The sequence below is a fragment of the Trachemys scripta genome, chromosome 9, assembly GCF_013100865.1.
Source record: "Trachemys scripta elegans isolate TJP31775 chromosome 9, CAS_Tse_1.0, whole genome shotgun sequence".
Lineage (NCBI taxonomy): Eukaryota > Metazoa > Chordata > Testudines > Emydidae > Trachemys > Trachemys scripta.
The window spans coordinates 81261283-81282786 of NC_048306.1; the positions used below are offsets into that span (position 1 = coordinate 81261283).

Sequence of the window (21504 nt, forward strand, 5' to 3'; positions counted from 1 at the left end):
CACTGAATTCGAAAAAAGGAGAAGCTTTCACTGCCTTCACAACTTGAAGTTTTAGTTCTTTCGCCATGTCATCGATGCAACATTTCACGGAATTGTCGGAAAGCGAAATTTTTGATATTCTTTTCTTGCTTTCGGCACCAAACAAAAGCTGCTCACAAGAGTTTCTCCTATTATGTGCACTTTCTTGGATTTAGCGATGAGCAATGACAGTTCATAAGATGCTTCTACCACTTTGGCTGACACTTGATGAAAAGCTCCAGTAGTGTCCAGCTTCATGCATTTTAAATTTTGAAGATTAGCAGCAAAAAACTCCTTTGGTTTGTCTTTCAAAGCACTGTGGTTCTTTGTCAATTGTCGCTCAAGACGACGAGGTCTCAAGGCATCATTGTTGAGAACTGCGTGGCATACTATGCATTGAGGATGATCGAGCCCGTTTTTTTCCATAACAGTGAAACCATACTTAATGTAGCCTTTATTGTACTTCCTTTTCTTAATTGCGGCCATAATATACTAATAAAAAAATCTATAAAAATAATTTTCCTGATTCGTGAATAATAATGGGCGCAAGTTAATTTGAGTTAATGTGAACGTTTATTTACTACTACTACTACTATTGCGTATGGACGTGTGCTGCCCCACCACCAGTCCGGCAAGTAGCTGGTGTTGCGCGGTGAGTGGTGGAGGTAACCACTCCCACAATAGAAGAGTCTCGAACACTCTTGTGAGCTAGGAAGTTTTAAAAAGTTCCATTGCTTTATTACATTGTTCTTGGGCCTCCCCACTGACCGAAACGGCATTCCTGCACATCGAAAGGCAAAAAAATAAAAAATATTCGCATTTCCTGGTATGAAATTTGAAAACATTGCAGTTATATACTTTATTTATAGTTTTATTTTTATTATTGTACTTTGTTATACCTTTATTCTTGTTTACTTATATTCATAATCAAAAACAAGATTGTTAATATTTTATTGTAGTTAAATAATATAGGCCTGTAATTGGACAATTTTATGAATAGTTATTATGTATACAGAATATGTATAATTTATTGTCAGTCTATTAAATAAATTTTTTTTTACTCTGATGATAAAATTTTTCGTTATGAAAATTTCACAGTCTCGCCCCTCCTTGGAATTTCTTCACCCTCCCTCCCCATGGGGGCTCACCCCCCAGTTTGGGAACCAATGGCCTAGAAGGTAAGGACAAGGAGCTTGAATCTGATGCTGTGGAACATGAGGAACCAGTGGGGAGATTTGAAGGAGGGGTATGTGTGAAATGGTCAGAGTAATGGGCAAGGAAGATTACCCTAGTCAAAGTTTTTTTTGCGTGGGATTAGAGAGAATTGATGCAAGTGTTGGGGTGGTGGTGGCCAGAATAGAGGCGTAATCAAGATAAGAGTGTGACAGACTGTACCTCATGTTCACCATTTTCTAAGGGAAGATCTGGGATTGGGAGTTTGCTGGTGTCACCCTGTATGTAGTTCATGAGTGGCTGGCCAGAGCATTTATGTCATTCAGCTGGGAGTGATTTTGCATGCTTGAGATTGTGTGTGAGCAGGACCAGGAGTGGTTTGTTTTCACAGCAAAGCAGTATAAAAGGCACCCCAGATTGGAGGTTAAAGGGGACACAGCTGTTCAGCAGTTCAGATTGTACCCTGGCTAATGTCACGAAGAGATGAGGGCCTACTGAAAATCGTAGCTGTGTGGAAACAAAGAAAAAAGATGGACCTTGGGAATGTGCAGAGGAAGAAAGCAAGATTTTTAACATAACTTAGATGTGTGGGTCACAGCGAGGGGCAGAGTTATAGTGGAAGCCCAGATTGAGAGAGAATTTTATAGGTAGTACAGTGGTGTCAAAAGTGACAAGAGAATGGGAGGCATAGGGAGAGCTGGGGAGGAAAGATAAGTATTTCAGTTTTGGCCTTACTAAAGACATGAGGAAGAGATGGAGAGACAGACTGAGATGTGGGATTGAGTGGGAAGAGACCGGTCAGGACTAGAAAGACCGGTTATTGAGTAATCAGCATAAAGATGGTAATTTGACATTGTGAGAGTGGAGGAGCTCACCCAAGGAAAAGTGGGTGGACGGAAGAGTATTCTAAGGATGGAGTCCTGTAGGTGGAGATTGGAGAAGTGGAGGAGGACTCAACAAAGGGGAGACTGACTGAATAGTTAGAGCGGAAGGAGAGGGACCAGCACAAGATAATTGTGAAAGAGAGAGGTGAACAGTTGGCCACAGTTCTTCTAAAAGTTCTCGCTAAGTGCTTCTTTGACAGCATTGCTTCTGGAAATGAATCTGAGCATTTTCCAAAGAGAGACTGATAGAAATCTTAGGTAAGATCAAGCAGTGTTGTTTTCTTTAAATATTTCTTAGACTACTTCTCCCCTCTTTTATTGTTTGATTGGCTTTAACTGCTGGGTTTGTGCTTTTAAAATTGTGAGGTACTGATTCAGATTCTTTTTTATATTATGTTTAAACTCTGCTTTCTAGACAGTTTAGCACTGTCACATAGCATTAACTATGCAGAGCCACATAATATGGGACCTGAGTAAACATGGTCTTTGTGGAGGTGGGGGATGGAATGGGTGGAATATAAAATTACAAAGCTTGGTTAGGTACTTCAAAACATATATATTTAAGTAAAGTACTTGAGGACATTTTATATTCCACTTCAAATACAGAATTGTGGCTGGGGGAGAAGCTGGTTGAATTCACATTATTGAACTTGTTCGTGGAGCCTGTCATCCTTTGTAGATGGTAAGGTTAGACCATGTTTTGTTCTGGTTCCATCAATAAACCAACAACATGTAAGATTTCTCTTTTGGAGTTGGCAATTGCATTAGAGGTTACATTACTAATAGGCTTTTTCTTTTAAAAAAAAACTTTAGCTATCATCATGGAGTCTCTCAAAGGAAATAAAAAAAGTTTGTCTATGTGAATGCAGTGAAAAAATAAAGAGGTGAAGCAAAAGCTTATACAATATCCTTGAGCAATAATCCACCAATGAGGATATTACCAAGTTCTAATTGACCGCTTTGGGAAATTAAACTTCATAAGGCAAAGCCAAGGGCTCTTAAGTTATCAATAAGGCCAGATAGCTGCCAGTGACAGCTGCTTTGATGCCTTTCATTGATATAAAAAAGCTAAATCATATGAATGCATAAGTGCTGTTCGCTTACTGCTGAGTTCTACTAAGTAATGATTCTAATTATATATTTTTTATTTTATCAGCACTCCAGCACTTTAAAAAGGTGCCATATTTAAAGAATGAGATTTAAGCATAACTTCATATATGTCTAATGTGACATTTGTTTGCAGAATTTTTATGTTTCATTTGGAGAAAGCAGTTGGAAAACCAGAAAAAAAAATTTGAACTAGACTTTTTTTGTGGAGGGTTGCTTCATTAATATGAAGCATCCAGTGTACCACCCACTTCATTCTAGGCTGACTCTGTCCTTTTGAACTTTTTTTTATGTCCCTCCCTTACTATAATTTGACCACCATTATGCTCATATCTTTAGTAATGAAGGTAGGAAGTACAGTTTTAGGTAATTGTCATGAAGGTGGCTCCACAGATCAACATAAAACTGGTGTTTTAAAGATGCATAGGCCATAACAAGATAGTCATTTATCTCATAGACCTAATTTCCATTAGCCCAGGGAGGGGATTATCCATAAACTTGAGTCTCCAGAATGGTGATATTATCCCATGCTGATTTACAACTTTTTAAAAAGTATAATTTATCCATAAAACTAAAAAAGTTAATGATTGGGTTCAGTTTCAGAATGTATTTTAGTGCCATCACTTCTCATTTTCTTTTCTCTCATTTTGTCTGTTCGTTGCACTCATTTGTTGCTTCATACCTAATATTAAGTTAGTGTTTGTGGGAATTACTGTAATACTATTACTACTATAGATATAATTGAGACGTCAGTAGCACTCCATAGATGATGTTGCTTTGGGATTTGTGCTTAAAGCAAGACTAAATTCCCCTTTATTTCACACAAATGGCTTTAATTTATTTTCCAAATGAGGCAGGTTAACTCTTTAAAGGACCAATGTATTTTTAAAAATTGGTAAAATATTCACTAACCTTGCTGAGAAAACACTTCAGAATGTTTTCTTTCTTAAATTTTCTATTGGTTTCCTCTCATTCTTCTGGTTTCTCTAACTCCAAACTTCACCCTTGTGCACACAAAGTAATAATATCTCATGAAATAGGTCACCTATGCAATTTTAAAATTAAAACCAGAATTATTTTCCTTATTTAGGGTAACCTAATTAATTTTTGCCAAGATTATCTTATGGGACTGCTCAGTTCTCTCAGGCTTCTCATTTTAAGTACTATCAACCTGCCTCATTGATTCTCTAGCTGTGCTTTGCGCGTGCTCCTTGTGAGCTAAGGAGACAGGCTGGAGAGTAAGGAATGGACTTTGTCAGAGAAAGGAGACTCTGGGAGCCCTGGAGGAGAGCTGGGAAATAGAGGCAGGCAGAACTGGCAGGGCATGAGGGGTTAAGAGGTAGAGGTGTGTGTGTGTGTGTGAGAGAGACATATACATACATACATACACACATACGCGCACGCACACACACACACGCGCACGCACACACACACACATACGCGCGCGCACGCACACACACACACACACACTCTTTCTCAGGGTGGTGGGGGAGGGGGTGTATAGTGGAAGGATGAAACTGCCACTGCCCTAGGGGTGGTTTCTGCTAAGGCGCCTATGTTTGAAGGGTTCTTCAGGTGCTGATGCCTTAGCTCTTGTACACACCAAGACAGCAATAGTGAGGAAGCAGTGTACATGCATGTACCATACCATTATTTTGTAGGGGAGCTCCTATGGCACTGCTGCATTGGTGAAATGGGGAACTGAGGAAGCCCTTGATGCACTGATGCCTTAGTGCCTGGGCACTAAGCTTTCCCACACCCCACGCTGTCTGCAAAGGTCTTTCCCACCCAGACCTTTGACTCTCTCTTGTGCCTTTATATCCCTGCTAAAGTCTGGTCTTCCTCTATCCCCCAAAACATTAATTCCCTGTAGCAGCCCTCAGCACTGCTGATGGGGTTGGGTAAGGGAGATGAGTAGGGATGTGGAGAGAGGAGGACTTGAATGGGAATTTGGGGGTTAGTATGGTTGTGAATGAGGCCTGTGTGTGTGTGTGAATGTAAAAGCACATTGTGCAGATGGCCAGTGGTTGTGATGGTGAGCCTCGTTCCTTGGAACTGAGGCATCATTGCATGAATGGGCCTTCCACAGGGCTGTGGTCTTAGTGGGCTAGGGAGTTGAGGCAGCACCAACAAGTGAGCCTTTTAAATACTCATGACTCTGTGGTGAGAAAAAGGGTTTCCTTCACCCCAAAACTCAAGCTGTACAGCACAGTCCCTCTTGAAGCCACAGCCCACAGGTAATATCCTCTTACTCACAGCCGTCCCTACCCTTCCTTTGGTTCCTCTGGTGTGCCATGGTATCAGTATTGCGGGGAGTCAAGAGAATGAGAAGTAATGTAGAGGGGCAGGAATTAGTAGGATTATATGCCGGAGATAACTGAAATGCATCAACTTATTAATGTCTTCTATCAGACTGTTAGGAGACAACTAAAGCTTGATAAAACATTGTAGTTTCAATCTCTCTACACGGGGATTTACAAATTGATTATAATTAAACACTTTAAAAACTCACTAATTCACATGAATGATAGGGAGATCACATTCGCTCATTTGCAGTGAAAGTGGAAACAAACAGAATGATACATTGCCAAATATATTCACTAATTTTGATGATTGTAGTTCAGTTTTGATTATTGATATACTAATAAATATTCTGTACTGTATGTGTGTGATAATTTTCTTTTAACATACTGTACCTTTTTTTGGAATACAAAGGTGGCACAGTCATTCACTTGGGAGTCAGGAGGTGCCCAAGATAAGGTTTCCCATTACAACCTTTCATTCAGCCCCTTTGTGTGTTGTGTTATGATCTAGTCTTTAATGATCAGTTACTATTTTTTCTACAGAACCTCCACTTCATTTAGTTTAAGCATTGACACTGCTTAGCTTAGTCAGTTTTCTCTGAATAGTTCTGATTCGTCAGCTCAGTGCTTTTTTTGTTTGGTTATGTGATGGGGGTTACAGCTGGCTATATGATTTATAGTTTGGTTCTAAACATCTTAGCTTCTTTATATAGCTTTTTGTGGAATAAATTCACTTTTTCCAAGCAAAGGTAGAGTATTCATGCTTTGTTAATGCCATTCAGAAGGGATTGAGGGGAATGGAATTCCACTCCCAACCTGTGGGCAGAGTGTGGGATTCAGATAGTCGGCTGCAGAGCAAGCCTTCTGAAGTTGCTACTCTACTCTATAAACTGAACTAGCAGCCAGTGCTACATTGTACTTCCAAATGGGGTGATATGGCCATCCCAATTCTTGTCTAAGCATGGCCTGTTCAGGGCCGAAGCACAGCCCTCTTCTGCAATATGTAGTACAGTAGACTGCTGTTTGGCTGTCCTGCCCATGCTCTCTCTCCAGGCAGCCCCAAATGCAAGGCATAGGTAGGTATAAAGGTCCGTTCATACAAACAAATGTTATCCAATATGAATAAATTGTACCTTTGATCCTGGGCAGTCAGCCACCAATATTTGTCAGGATTAAGCCACCTTTGTTTTTCACCAAAGGCATGGACTGACATTTAGATTTAACTATGCATAAGGGGGCAGGGGTGACTGATTTTGTGGACACTCTTTATTGGGACACTGAAAGACAGCCTTCAAATGGAAAAACACATCTTTAAGCTAGAAGGAAATTTTCTACTGTACTGTCGGTAAAGTTTCCATACTTTGTAACAGAAGACTTGTGCCTGTCTAGCAATGCTTTTTGAAGTATCTTCAGATGTGTTCATTTCTGTAATCTTATTTCATGATTTCTTTCTGTAATTTGCTAATCTGCTTTTATTTAAGACAACCTGCCTTCAATCTAAGGTGCTGTTAATTAGACAGCCAGTGATTGGCATGATCCAAATCTGACCTTTGGCTTTAGGGAATACCCACTTCTGAGTCTAACACCTTGAATGGTCTTTAGTGAAGGGATTATGTTCTTTTCTTCCTTTGCTTTCACAATCAATGCTGAGATGACGTGGGCTAGTATGGGCATGAGGAATGCTGACTGACTTGAAAGGTACTATGTATAATTAAAGTATAAATAATGTAAATTATCTAACAAACATTTTTATTATTGGAACTAATGGTGTATTGAACAATTCAAAATGGGAAATATTTGAATGCAGGTGTTTCTTTGTATTGCAGCACATGTGGAATGAAAATATTGACTATTACAGCCTTGATAATGTAAAGAATTACCTGGATCTGTACTTTACCTCTTCCCGTACAAACTCTGTTCTAATAAATGTGTGGCCATTTAAAGACTTAATTGTTGTCAGTATGCTGCACACCATAACTGCGTGACAGTTCATAGGTATGGCTGGAGCATAACTCTGATTTTCTTGCTCCAAAAAGGACAGGCCTCTAACACTGGAATTAAAAGAGAATTAGTGATATAGAGCCTAAGCCACACAGCTGAGCCGTTCTGAATCCCTCTAGCAGGGGACAGTAGTACAAATGCACTCTAGCCTTTCATTTCTTAATCCTTCATTATGTTCATCTGTATCAGTAATAAATGTTTGCTAAGACTTCTAATGCAATTTAAAAAAAAAAAAAACTTTTCATATTGGATTGTTAAAACCCATCTTTCTTCTTAGGGCTCTAAATTCTGGGTCTAATCTATTTGATAAATCCCTTTATCAGCAAATTTGAAGAGAAATCTAATTTTTTGGCAGAATTTTCTTCCTTTTTCTTACATCTGTATACAAAGTTAATGTAAATCTAATGTGTATCTCAATTTTTTGCTTTTTCTAAAAGAAAATCTGTACCAACAATGGAGCACTGACGAGGACCCTATACAAAGTATGCATGTATAAATTTACTATGCAGTGTGATCATGTAAGGGTAGGGATGGGGAATCCATATGGAAACAGATTGCGGTTTAAGTGTTGGTTATAAATAGTAAATACTACTTTAAATCACGAAGTATCTGACTGTGTTTTCTTGAAATATGGCAGGACAGTGTATCCTTAAAGATAAAGCAGTAGAGCATCTTTTTAATTTATTCATGTCTGGGCTGTAAATGAGAGAATATTCCCTCAATTAGTTTCCAGTCTATACGTTTACTAATTAAAAAAAAAATAAAGAAAATAAAATCTCAGATATCTAGTTCGTAACATTGATATTTATGCTATGACTATAAATTCATGGAAGAGTGTTTAACTGCATTTTGTAAATAAGGAAACAGTAATATAGAATTGGTAATCAAAGACTTTTTTGGTGTAACAGAAGAAAAGACAATATGGTATGGTATTGCAATATAATATTGTCATTTAATGTGGGGTTTTACCTGTCCCTGGAGATTTCTAAAAGGCCAAGTGAAAGACTGAAAAGAGAGAAGTTGACTCAACAGGGCCCTCATGTTATATGTGTAAATGGTTATAGAAACAATCCTGGAATATTTAACCCACAGTCATACCACCTATATGATGCTGTCAGATATTTCAATCTAATGTCAGAGTTGGTCAGTATTTGTATGGGAGGCCACTAAGAAAAAAGATGGAGGTTGGTAATTCAGTAAGTAGCTTTGTTACCTCTCAGTTAATACTGAGCATTAGTCTTAATCATGCTGAGACAGAACCGAAAAATGCGCCCCCCCCAAAATCCATTAATGTTCATTTATTATAAAGACTGACTCATAACTTTAAAAAAAAAAATTCTTGTCTTTTTTTTTTTTTTTTTTTTTAATATTAGGCTTGTGACTCCTGTCATCTTGCTGGAGGACTTTGGCAAGTCTTTAGAGGACCTAAATAATGACATCACGTTTTAAGGTCGGAATTTTAATGGCATCGCTGTCTCAGCCCCAAATTAATGGAGGAGGATGGGAGTGTTGAAGAGGGAGATTATGGCTCAGACTACTTAAATCCTCCAAGATTTGTCAAAGTCCTCAGCAAAAAGAAGTAAATCAGTATCTGATATGTTGAATGTTTAAAAAAAAATCTGGGAGAATAGAGGTAGTCTTTATACTTCATAAAAAATTAGTAGAGGGGGAAAGAACTTTGTTTTTGCTTTGTAGCTCATTTTTGAGGAGCACTGTGATGTCGAAAGTGCTCCTTTTTGGATAAGATATAAAAGACTTTTTGCAAGAATAGTGATGTTAGATTGGTATTTTGGTCGCACAATCTGATTCTAGTATAGGTTTATCTTGTGCATAAGGGGTGAACTCGTGTCCCCATTGAAGTTGATGGCAAAACTCCCATTGACTGAGTGAGGCCAGGATTTTACTCAAGCAGATTATTAGCAGAGAACAAAGATAAATGGACAGGAGAAATAGAAAAAGTGCGTGATGACCTCAGTCATGTGCAGAGCAAGACATTCATTATTAACTTGGGAGAGTGAGGGAGTTACTGCCACAGTAAATTGTCACAATAATTACCTGAACAAAGTGGTAAATGTTTTATTTGTATTAAATATATTTAGCTGAAAAAACAACAAAAAAGTGGCAACATGTTTGCTTTGTATAATGAAACTGGGGAAAACTTTATTTTAAATATTGTTTAAAATAAAAGATAATCTATGGTTAAATTTCAGGAAAAGGTATATATTAAATGATTTTAGTACACAAATTTGAGTACAAAAACATTTTGAACATTTTGTGTATACTTCTGTAGAGTAACAATTAGAATTATTTTTCAACTTCAATGACTATTCAGATTTGCAGATAACATACTTCAAAATATTATGAGTGTTCAATTACAAGGATTTTTCTCCCTCCACCCACAAATCTAGTTTTGAAATAAATCTTTTCTTCCATTGAATTTGGATGAAACACACATTTTATAGGGCCTGATCCAACTCTTACCAATAAAAAGATTCCCCTCGGCTTTAATGAGATTTGGATCAGGCCTGTAGTGAATAATGTAACTGTATCAAGGGTACTAAATGTGTGTGTTGTGTAGAAAGTATGTTACTCAACTAAAGTATTTTTTCTGTGTAACTATTGTTACGTGTCTATTTTTCTTCTATAGATTTACTTACCCTGTAAGGTGTAGGGCTAAGCTGAATTGTAATAGAAGTTAAATTAATTTAGAGACAGCACTGAAAATCTGTCACCAGTCTATATAAAAAAAGATATGCTAAAAGTTTTCCTATTAAAGCTTTAAGCTTCTTGATTGGAAAATGAGTGGGGGAAAAAAAATCCCTTTTCCTATTTTTTTCCTATATGGGCTTCTTGAAGTTCTTCCAAATTAGATTTTAAATGCCAATTAGGAGGTTGAATATACTAAAATAAAAGCAAATACAACCAAAATGGCCTCACCTTATGGCTAGTTAGGATTTTTCTCTCAAAAGCAGAACCTTTGCTCTGAGCATGGCTTTGAGAAAGATATTCAGCTTAATGAACACATTAATTAGAACCATAACTATTTATAAGATAATTAGAAACGAAGCGTGGTAAACTGGGCTTTTCCTTCAATTAATGGAGGATTAATTACTGGAGGTAATGAAGTGGATTTTTAAATGCATTAAGGTGAAGTACAGAGATGTGCAAGGCTTTGTGATAGTTGCATAATTATTTCAGGCTGTTTGAGCATAGCTCATATGAGATTGCTAATAAGCATCATTGCATCATTATGTATGCACTTAAAAAGACTTACCACCAAAATGACTGCCTAATTATTTCTAATTGGCAGGACTCTATGTAGTCATTGAGCTGTTTGTAGCCATTTTAAGGTTCATTTAACTATCCTTGGGGCCATGTGATAGATGGAAAAAAGCTTCAACTACATGCTGGCCTTGGCTGGCGCCGTTAATCAATTTTGGTGGGCTTCAGTTTGAAATGCATTTGCTCATGCAGAGGTCAAAACCTGAAGTAGTCCAAGCAAAGTTTTGCTTTTTGAAGCCACTTGACTGTATTCATTAGCAATTAGTAAAATAATTGTCTGTCACTATATTTGGATTTCCATATGACTTGATATTCTTTCATCACTGTCCCTTCTTATACCATATTAGCTTCATTGGAAACCAAATATTCTTCCAGCAGACCCTTTTAGCAACTTCAGTGTAGTGGCATATGTTCCGATATACTACCTTTCTTCATTCATTTGTTAGCTTAAACAGTGCAGTACATTTCAACACAATCATCTAATTTGCTCCCGATTGATTGCTGAGTGAAAGTTTCTACCCAAGGACAACATTTTAGGGCTTTTAAGGCTATCTCTAAGGAATTAGTCATTAAGCATTAAGAGAGGAAGCAAGAAGTAGTCAAATCGAATTCTGACATTAACCAGAGTTTTGTAGTTAGGGGCATCTATATCCAAGATGTTGACAGCTATATATATATTCAAGGACATCTCCTGACAGAGGAAAGCTGTGTAATATTTACACTTGTTTTAAAACTCATTTTTACGTAAATGTGTTTAGTATACTAGTTCTTTTTAAGAATTAATTTAGAAATGTTTGAATGTCAATTTCAAATGATTTCTTTGCTATGATAAAATTGGTATATAGTTATTTTATCTTACTATATCAGATTTAATGTGACATCCCATTAGGTAAGCGTCTGTGAAAGTTTTCAATGAGTGCGTTGTCCTGTTAGACGTAATCATAACCATCTGTGGGATGTTGTCAAGGTACATAAGCCATTCGTATAGCTTAAGAAAACAGTGGTGAAGCAAATTGTCGGCTAATAAAATAAAGGTCAGCTTTACCCTTTTTGTTATGGCAAATGTGGTTTTAATCATTTAATATTAAAGCACAAGGTTAAAATCATGTATGCAGAATATAGTTAAAATATTAGCAGATTGATTGAAAATAGATGTCTAGATTAAAAAAAAATTAGTTTAATCAAGTTACATTGGTTTTAACTCCCAGTCGAGCAAATTAAACTGCTGACTTCCATTTAGTTTGGAAGCCATTGTAACTAAACTGTTAAAGCAAGTGACTTGAGCTAGATTAAACTATAAAAACCCACTCATCCTTAACAAAAGTTGCAGTTTTGTAAATATTTTTTAGTTTTGATGACTTACAATTTTGAGATTGTTTTCCAAGGGGTAGACTTCAAGAAGAGAACTTAAGCTTAAGTATTAAGTACATCTGCTATACAAGCTTTCAAGATAGACCAATTTATATTAAATCACAGGTATCTTTTCTTTTTAATAATAATTTGGAATTTTTTTTATCAAGTCCAGTCAATAACTCACCACAGAAATGCTGCTTACTAGACTTATCAAAAAGATTGTTAGAAAATTAGTTAATATTTAAGTGTTTTGAACATGAAAAGTCCTGGAGGTGCTAAATTTTCAAAATGAAAATTGTCCCTTTCTTGTGAGGTGTAAAAAAGAAAAAGTACATTAACAAAAGAGGGAGAAAAGATTATCAGTACTTTAAAGGCATAGATTATTCAGTATTAAACAATGATTAAAATTATGATGATTATTCCAGCTTTTAGCTAAACCATTACTTTTATTATTTCTTTAATACCATGCATGTGCCTTGGATTGGGCCAAATCTCTTAAAAGGATTGAGTGAAGAGAACTTTGCCTTGCATTCCGGTTGATTGCATAATAGAACATAGACTACATCTAAATCCATGTGCATTTTATCATCTATTCTTTAGTAAAATGAAATAAAGTTTAATGTGTTACTTTACATCCTTACTCTATTCTTCATAAAATACAAAATTCTGTTTATAAATGTTTTATTCTGAATAATTTTAAAGACTATGTTGGACATGGTTGAATTGGGCATAAAAGAACTTTCCATTCAAAAGTATAGTAGAACCTCAGTTACAAATACCTCGAGAATGGAGGTTGTTTGTAACTCTGAACAAAATGTTATGGTTGTTCTTTCAAAAGTTTACAACTGAACATTGACTTAATACAACTTTGAAACTTTACTATGCAGAAGAAGAATGCTGGTCAGTTCGTAACTCTGGTGTTTGTAACTCTGAGGTTCTACTGTATGGGAAATTCTGCTAATAGTCAAAATTGTAACTTTTGACAATGGCTACCACTACTTTATTGACTTACACTGTGTAATATGATATATTTGTAATCATGTGTGTGTATAGGTATCATATTATATTAATTGTAAACCAGTTGAAGTTGATGATTAAAATAACCCCACAGTGTTGAGGCCACTAATTTGTAGGATTGCATATGTAACCATGACATGCTTTGAAATCTCGTGGTTATTACTGAATTTTGGGTTCCACCTCAGTGGATCCCAAAATTAGCTTTAATTAATAAGGCCTCCTGTTTGAGGAGTGAGAGAGAGAGAGATTTACTATCATGCCGAACAAAAGTATTTCTGCTGCTGCCCGCTTCTCCTCTCCTCTCCTCCCCCCCTCTTAGGGATTGACTGAGATCAGCCTTAAAACCAGGGGCTTTGTTAGAGCACTTCAGGTGGAAGTTTGAGTCAGCACACTCCCTAGCCATGCCTCCTATAGACCAATGTTGCCCACTTTCTGGGCTGTGCTTGGCCTCTGAGGGCCCACTTCCCTTATTGTTACTTGGGTTGTGGCTACTTTGCATCATCATCATGCCATTCCTTTGTAAACTGTTCTCCACTGGGGACATTTGTAAAATTATACTAGGGTGAATCTGGCCTAGAATGCTTCCAGATCTCCAAATTTTTGAATAAAATGTAATTTGCTTTATTTTTGCAGTTCTCTCTTCTGGACATTTTTGTCTTGTGCACCATTTTGGTTACATGACAGTCATAGATCCTGTTTCTGAATTATTTAAAAAGCAATACAAGATATGTAATACATTTAATAATGCTACAACTCCTGAATAAATACTGTACTGTGCAATTCTCACCTAACAAATTTTTTCAAGAGCCAAAGCACCCACACATCAAAGTGAAGAAACCTTTCAATTAGATGTGTTACACAGAAATAAATCATACATGTGCTACATTACAACCATCCAAACCTAAAGCTAATGTTGTATAAGCACTTCCTGGCCATTTGGTAAAGATTCTGGTGGGTAGTCACATCTGATCACATCAAAGATGAGTCCTAAATAGACCCATTTCTAGCAATGTGCAGAAAAAGTCACATGTAGCAACCAGTCTGGTCTGACTGATGGGTCTGTCCCAAACGAAATAATAGAATGGGACTTTGGACGGTTAGGTGGTCCTGTTATCACCTTACTAATATAATGGAAACGTTTATAGATTGCTGGATTTTGTTTACAATGGATCTCAAAATGGTGAAGTTCATGGTTGGCAAAGTTCTAGGGATGCAGTTCTTGATCAGGATAGGACTCACCTGGCTGGAGCAATAAAATGGCTACAAGCCACTCAGAACCTCTTACCTGAATCTACATTGTACAAAGCCCTCTTTTGAGTTAGTTGTACTGCGGACTCGACTTGGCTGCAGTTGCCTCTCTGGCTACCTATATTCTTGTTTTTTTTTTTTTTGTACAGTACCCATTTGGACAGCTGCTGTGTCCACAAAGGTACATTTTATTATCATGTTTGGCTTTGTCTAATTATACACAGCCAGTTGTTTGCTGTGTGAGTCTAGGTGGATAGCTGTATTACATCCCTTATAAGGAAAAAAATGTTAGAACAACTTTTACATGAATGTTCATTTTACATGCAAAGGTATATAGTGGAATTCTTATCTGATCTGTACAGCAATTTGACAGCTGCATGATGATTGGCACTTTAAAAGGGAAGACTCGATCTGTAGTATAGATCACTGCATGACTGCTTCCTACATGTGATGGAGCTCAAGTATGTGATAGGGTGATGGGGGAGGGATAGCTCAGTGGTTTGAGCATTGGTCTGCTAAACCCAGGGTTGTGAGTTCAATCCTGAGGGGCCCACTTAGGGATCTGGGGAAAAATCAGTACTTGGTCCTGCTAGTGACGGCAGGGGGCTGGACTCGATGACCTTTCGGGGTCCCTTCCAGGAGATCGGATAGGATATCTCTATATATTATTTATTATTAAGGGAAGGCAGCATATCTGTGTTCGAAAGGGATAAAGAATTGGCTGAGAAAGTATGGCTTCTCCATGTAGTGGAGATAAGGTGTTCCAACACGGCATCCAGTCATTTGGAGATGCGTAGTTGCTGGTCATCTGTACTTGACATTGGTGTACCTGCATGTTTTGGGTAGTTAACTTTTGATGTGATGAGGGCTTTCTATGTATATCGTTTTTCCTTGTGTTTTAATAAAAATGTGTTTCTGTTCCTCAATAAGTAATGAATCTGCCTTTAATTTGTGCATGATTGCAAATATTGATAAATTTATTAAGCAAATGAAGGCCTTTCAAATGTATATTAGAAAATTGTGGGCTTTCCCTTTTCTTGCCCAGTTAGGAATGCAGATATCTTCCTCTTCCACTTTAACTGTCATCTACTTCAGACCTTGATGATTACTTCAAATAGCTGGCATATGTATTAATATACAAAACACTTTATGGTAATCAATCTCTTTCTCATCAAGTTATTGTAAAGGTATTTATCACTGCATTAAATAACAATATATGTTTTAAGAGCAAATATTTTGGGAACCTTGAGAGACCAAAAGATTGTGTGACCTGAATATTTTTTTAAAGCGTCCAACCATCTTGGAGCTATGCACAATTCAAACAATTATTAAAATTTAAATGGGACCTTTTAGCCCCCAAAAACTAGCCACTCAAACAATAAAGATATGAAATTGACTTCATGAGAGACTAAAAACTGAGAAATAATGCGGGGAAGGGATTTTGTTAACACCCATTTAAATCTGATGCCTAATAGACAATTTGTGAGAATGAAACGTTACAGTAACATCCTGTGCTGTGTCCCTTCAGTTACCTCTATGTCTTCCAGTAAAACAAAGAAAAGCAGATTTATTTTTTGATTGTCTTTTATTTTAAAAATATTAATTTTTAAATGATGCATAGACGTCTCTCACTTCTAAGAGAGGCCTGAATGTTTTGTCATCTGTTCAGGTTATCTTGGACAAATAAGCCTCCAAGCCTTCCCTACTTCCTTGACCTTGTTGAGGGGGGCACCACTGACCAGGTCAAATTATCTCCTGCTTTGACCATTGTTCATCCTCTTTGGCTACTGCACTGGCCATTACTTTCTCCTTCACTTTGTCTAGTACTGAGAACCCCAAACCCGTAGCTATTCGTTCAGTCACAATTCATTGCCCAGCAGCCAATTTTAACTCACTTTCTTTTTACAAGTTTTAAATTTGGAATGTTGAACAGCTCCTACTTTAATTTATACACTAGAAAATGGCTAAAAGGGCCACTTTCTGCATCTTGGCACTTTATGAAGAGGAGCAGTTTAAAACTGTCACCTTTTTTTCCTCCTCAGTTTCCCTCTTCCCTAACTGCCTTTCTTTACCCTCATCTCCTCCAGGTGCCTTGTTGTATTTTACAAATTGTAGTTTGGAGGAACAGGAAGAATTTATTTCATTAGTGTCATCCATGCCCTGAAGCCATGTTTCCATAGGTTAGTCGATGAAAATATTAAATATGAATTATGGCAAATTATCCATTTTTTGGAAACCATGTATTTGAGAGTTTAAATATTTGTCTGTTCCTTCAATATTACTTTGCCCATCCTGCCAATCCAGAAAGATACAAACAGCCAAGTAATGTGGCTCCCATAGGTCAAACAGGAAGTGCCTCCCCCCAAAACAGCAAATTGGAGGGGATCTCAACAATTGTTCAGTTTGAGTTTTTTTGTGCTTGTCCATCAAAGATAACAAGACGAGGGGCATAGAGACTTTATTTTTCTTCTGTGCCTTCGGTGCACCATTGAGAGTTGGCACATGGCATTGGCATCATCAAGAATGCTCAACTGGATAATCTGAATGTATTTTTGGGTTACCAGTGTCCTCAGCCCATCTAGATTTAGGACTGATTTCCCTGTCAGACCCCTGCACCCCATTATTTTGAATCCCTGAAAGCTAAGATTCTGTAAGGGACTAGGGCATGGACAGTCTGGTGTAGCAGTCACGGCTGGGCTGGTTTCACTGGTCAAGGATGGTCCTAGGTGGTAATCAGCATGTAGGGATCAGATTAACTGGTAGAGCTGGGAACAATAGGCAAAAGCCAGGGTCAGAGTCAGGCTGGGGTTGGAGATTGGAGATCTGTAAACAAGGTGAGGCCTGGCATTGCAGCAAGCCAGAAGTCAGCATGGTTTCCCAGACAACTTCCTGGGCCGCGCTCCAGGGTTAAATAGTAAGTATAGGCCAATAAGAAGGCCAGAGGGTGCTGTTGCTCTGCACCATTTGGTGGTGTCACTCTGCACCATTTTGTACTGCCCCTAATCTTCACAGTGTTTCTGGGATGTGGCCTCCCAGGGGTGATGTGGGAACGCCAGCTGCCCCAGGCTCCATAGACCTGACTTCCTCTCTAATCATTTGATTGCAGAAGCTGGGGCTTTAAGAAAAAAAGCTAAATATCGTGAGAATTCTGATAAAATTGCTCAGTTGGCAACACTGGGACAGACAGCAGTCAGAGGCAGATTTAATAGTTGGCAAAAGCAAATAAGGTCCCATTTTAGCTGGAGAAACAACTCAGTCCCTGACCGACTGTTCAGCTCCTTTGTTTCTTCTTAACTCCCTCTTATCTGAGTTCCACTTTCTGCCTCTCCTTCCAGCTGCACCCCTTCTCTCTTTCACTACCACATTCACGCCTAGGAAGCTCTTATTGGGCATCTCTTCCCCTAGTTCTCAGTGGAACTAGAGCAGTGGTTTCTTTTGGGTGCAGATCAGCAGCTCCTTCTCCCCACTTTCCCCAGATGTGTGTTGGGAGTAGAATCTAAATCATCTTGGGGAAATGCAGGACCTGGAGGGCAATCTGTGCACTCCCTCTGAATTGAGAAAGGAGATGATTTGTCCCTATTACAGTTCTAGCTTGGGAGAGTGTGTTGTAGCTTTATATCTGCACCTGTCCAGTTTACCTCTTCAGCTGCGACAGTTCTGTTCCCCTGGTCTACATGGCTCTAGCCTGCTTCTTCAAGCTCTCCAGTCTCCCCCTGCCGCCCCCAGGTCCTTGCTGGGACCCTACCATTGCCCTTCATCCCTCTTTCATTTGCCCACCTAGCCCTTATCCTACATTTATCCCTGAGAGCAGGCCACCGTATCAACTCTTGCCTACATTAGCATTCCGTATCCTTGCTATAGTGCTGTATCTATCACTGAAACCATCACAGGAAAGAAAAGGCCACCCAGAAACGACAAGTGGCTTTCACTTACTGCTTTTCCTGTTAAGAAATAGAGCAAACCCCTGGCCAATCAAACACTTGCCCCATCCAGTAGGCCCTGTCCATGGAACCAGCCAACAAGTGATTACTACAGTCAGAATGACAGCAACAGAAACAATGTCAGGCTCTATGTCCAGCTGCTGACTATGAAGTCAAAATAGGCTGCCACCAAGTTGAATGGGCCATTTGTGTTTATTATGTCAGCTAGGGGTTACTGGGTGATATTGTTACCCAGCTCTGACCTGGAAACAGCAGTGTAAATGGTGGGAATACTGGAGAGCAATCAATGAAATAGAGCAAGATCCTAGGTACTCTGAGGAAAGTGGCTTAAATTCTATGGCAAGGCCTCTGGATTCTGCAGCATTCCAGTACAACAGAATAGATAACATGCAGTGGTTTCAGCTACATTTAAAAATTGAAGTTCTGTTGAATTTAATAGAGTAAATTTCTGTTATTTATATTACAGTAGTGCCTTACATTAGAGTAGTACTTGAGAGGCCCAGTCAGGGATCAGGTCCCTGATGTGCTTGGTGCTGTACAAACCCCATAATCAAAATACAATCTTTGCCCCAAAGAATTTACAATCTAGGCTACAGCAGAACACAATGGGTAAATGAAACAGATGGAGGTGGGTAGAAGTGAAGGACAAGATAACAGTAAAACAAGCATATTTGCTAGCACAATGAACCTTAGTTAGAATTGTCATGTAGGATAGTCATGTACAGTCATAGTACATGCAATTCTAATGATTAATCTATTAATTTAAAAAAAGTAGTTGAGATTGTTTTTGAAACATTTTCTCTTCTGTGTATTACTGTTTAATTTAAAAATCTTTTATGTAATGCTTCCAGTTTTAGTAATAACATTTCTGTCCTAGAATACTGAGTGACATTTTCAGATTTTTTTTTCTTGGAGTTTTTAAATTAGTCATTAGAGTTGGGGTTTGGGAAAGACATTATTATAGGTGATACCTTCCACTAAACTAGCTTGTGCTACAGATAAGGTTAGAAGCTGTTGGTTCGTCATCAGGCTGCTGCAAATGAGTTCATTGTTCATTAAGGAGAATATTAAAAAATTTCAGTTTCAGGCATTTTTTCATGTACATGGTGGTTTTGTAAAATGCAAAATTAGTGCTCCTATAGTAAAAGTGTGGCTGCATTTGTTATATATGATCTTAAACTACTCCAGTGGCTTTCAAACTTTTGTACTGGTGATCCCTTTCACATAGCAAGCCTCTGAGTGCGACCCCCACCCTTATAAATTAAAAACACGTTTTTATATATTTAACACCATTATAAATGCTGGAGGTAAAGTAGAGTTTGGGGTGGAGGTTGACAGCTCGCGCCTCCCCCATGTAATAACTTTGCGACCCTCTGAGGTGTCCCGACCCCCAGTTTGAATACCCCTGAACTACTCATTTTGTAAGTCATGGTTTTAACCTCTCCATATTGCTTCATAAACCTAGCACTTTGTTAGTGTTTCTACCTTCACCAGTTGTGAAGATAAGACAATAGTGTAAAGGCTGAATCTGTAGCCATTCAGGCAGAGACAGTGACACTAAACTTTCTTCATTCATCCAAGTATTATGTTGGTTCTGAAACCTAATTTGGGCACTAGTTCAGCAAGGGATTTAAGCACATACCTAATTTCAAGTACATGAATACTCCCACTGACTTCATTGAGACTACTTGAATGCTTAAATTTAGATATATGTTTAAATCCTTTGCTTAAACAGCGCCTTGGATCACCAAGTTCTAGTGCTGGCTGCTTCGCTGTTGAAAAACAAACCACATCCAGAATTTCCCCCCCAAGTTCTGTGTACATCCTGGCATTCTATTAAATTTAAAGTGCTTCCAAAATTATGTGAATGCATGTACTTGCATTAGTGAGAGCAGTTAACAAGTGGTGTCTGACTCCATTGACCCAATTTAGGTAATTTCATTGGGCTGCCTAATATCTCCTTGTGATAGGGTGATTAGACAGCAGATGTGAAAAATCGAGACAGGGAGTTGGGGGTAATAGGAGCCTATATAAGAAAAGAAAAAGACCAAAAAATTGGGTCTTTCCCTATAAAATTGGGACATCTGGTGACCCTACCCTGTGAATTCAAGTAAACGCTATTATTATTGTATTGAGGTAGTGCTTAGGAGCTCCACTTGTGGATCGGCTCCCATTAAGCTCTAGGTACTGTGCAGAGATTTAAAAAAAAAAAAAAAAAAAAAAAAAAAAAAGGTGCATGCCTTGAAGAGCTTAGATCAAAGTATAAGACAACAAGTGAATGCAACAAGAAGACAGGGGAGCACAAAGGAACAATGACACAACATTGGTCAGGATAAAAAGCAGCAATCATAATTCACCTGCTGATTAACTGTGGTTGAAATTATTTTGTGGATGTCACGAGAGAGGAGAGTTTTGAGGGCATTGGTGTTCACTCCCAGTCCTAAACTTTTATGCAGTCTCCCAGTGCATTGCGAAATACATGCTTTGAACACTTTAAGCTGGCAACATTTCACTGATAGGATCCTTGAGAATGGTGAGCTCTGTAAAAATGTAAGGTTTTATACTTTTGAATGGCTAATTGTTATCTTTTAGCAAATAAAATAGTTTTAAAATTATTAAACGGCACATCAAAGTGTAACAATTTACGTATAATAGCATGTATCTACTGAAAGGAAAAACGTTATTTGAAGTTATCTCAAAATTTGTATTTTATCTATTCCTTAATTAGTATCTTGTAATTTTTATATAACAATTTTTTGTTAATGTTACATACAAAATATGTATGTAACGTTATGCGGGAGGTCAGACTAGATGATCATAATGGTCCCTTCTGACCTTAGAGTCTAGGAGTCTATATAGTCAAGCTTTTCAAACAGAAATTGAAGAAAATTAAGAAATTAAATTACACAATATTGGTAAGCCAGAGATTTCTAAATTGTGGTTGATATTTCGTAACTAACTTTTTCTTTTCAACATTACAATAATTGTAACTTTGACAGAAATGAGATTTACCTTGACAAAGCAACAGAGAGTCCTGTGGCATCTTTAAGACTAACAGATGTATTGGAGCATAAGCTTTCGTGGGTGAATACCCACTTCGTCAGACGCATGTAATGGAAATTTCCAGAGGCAGGTATAAATATGCAGGCAAGAATCAGTCTGGAGATAACGAGGTTA

At 37.9% G+C, this 21504-nt stretch overlaps 1 protein-coding gene across 2 annotated transcripts in view; it reads left to right on the forward strand.

Moving 5' to 3' along the window:
• Window positions 1–21504, forward strand: part of RSRC1 (arginine and serine rich coiled-coil 1) — a 344188-nt gene that overhangs the window by 28453 nt on the left and 294231 nt on the right. The window lies entirely within an intron of this gene.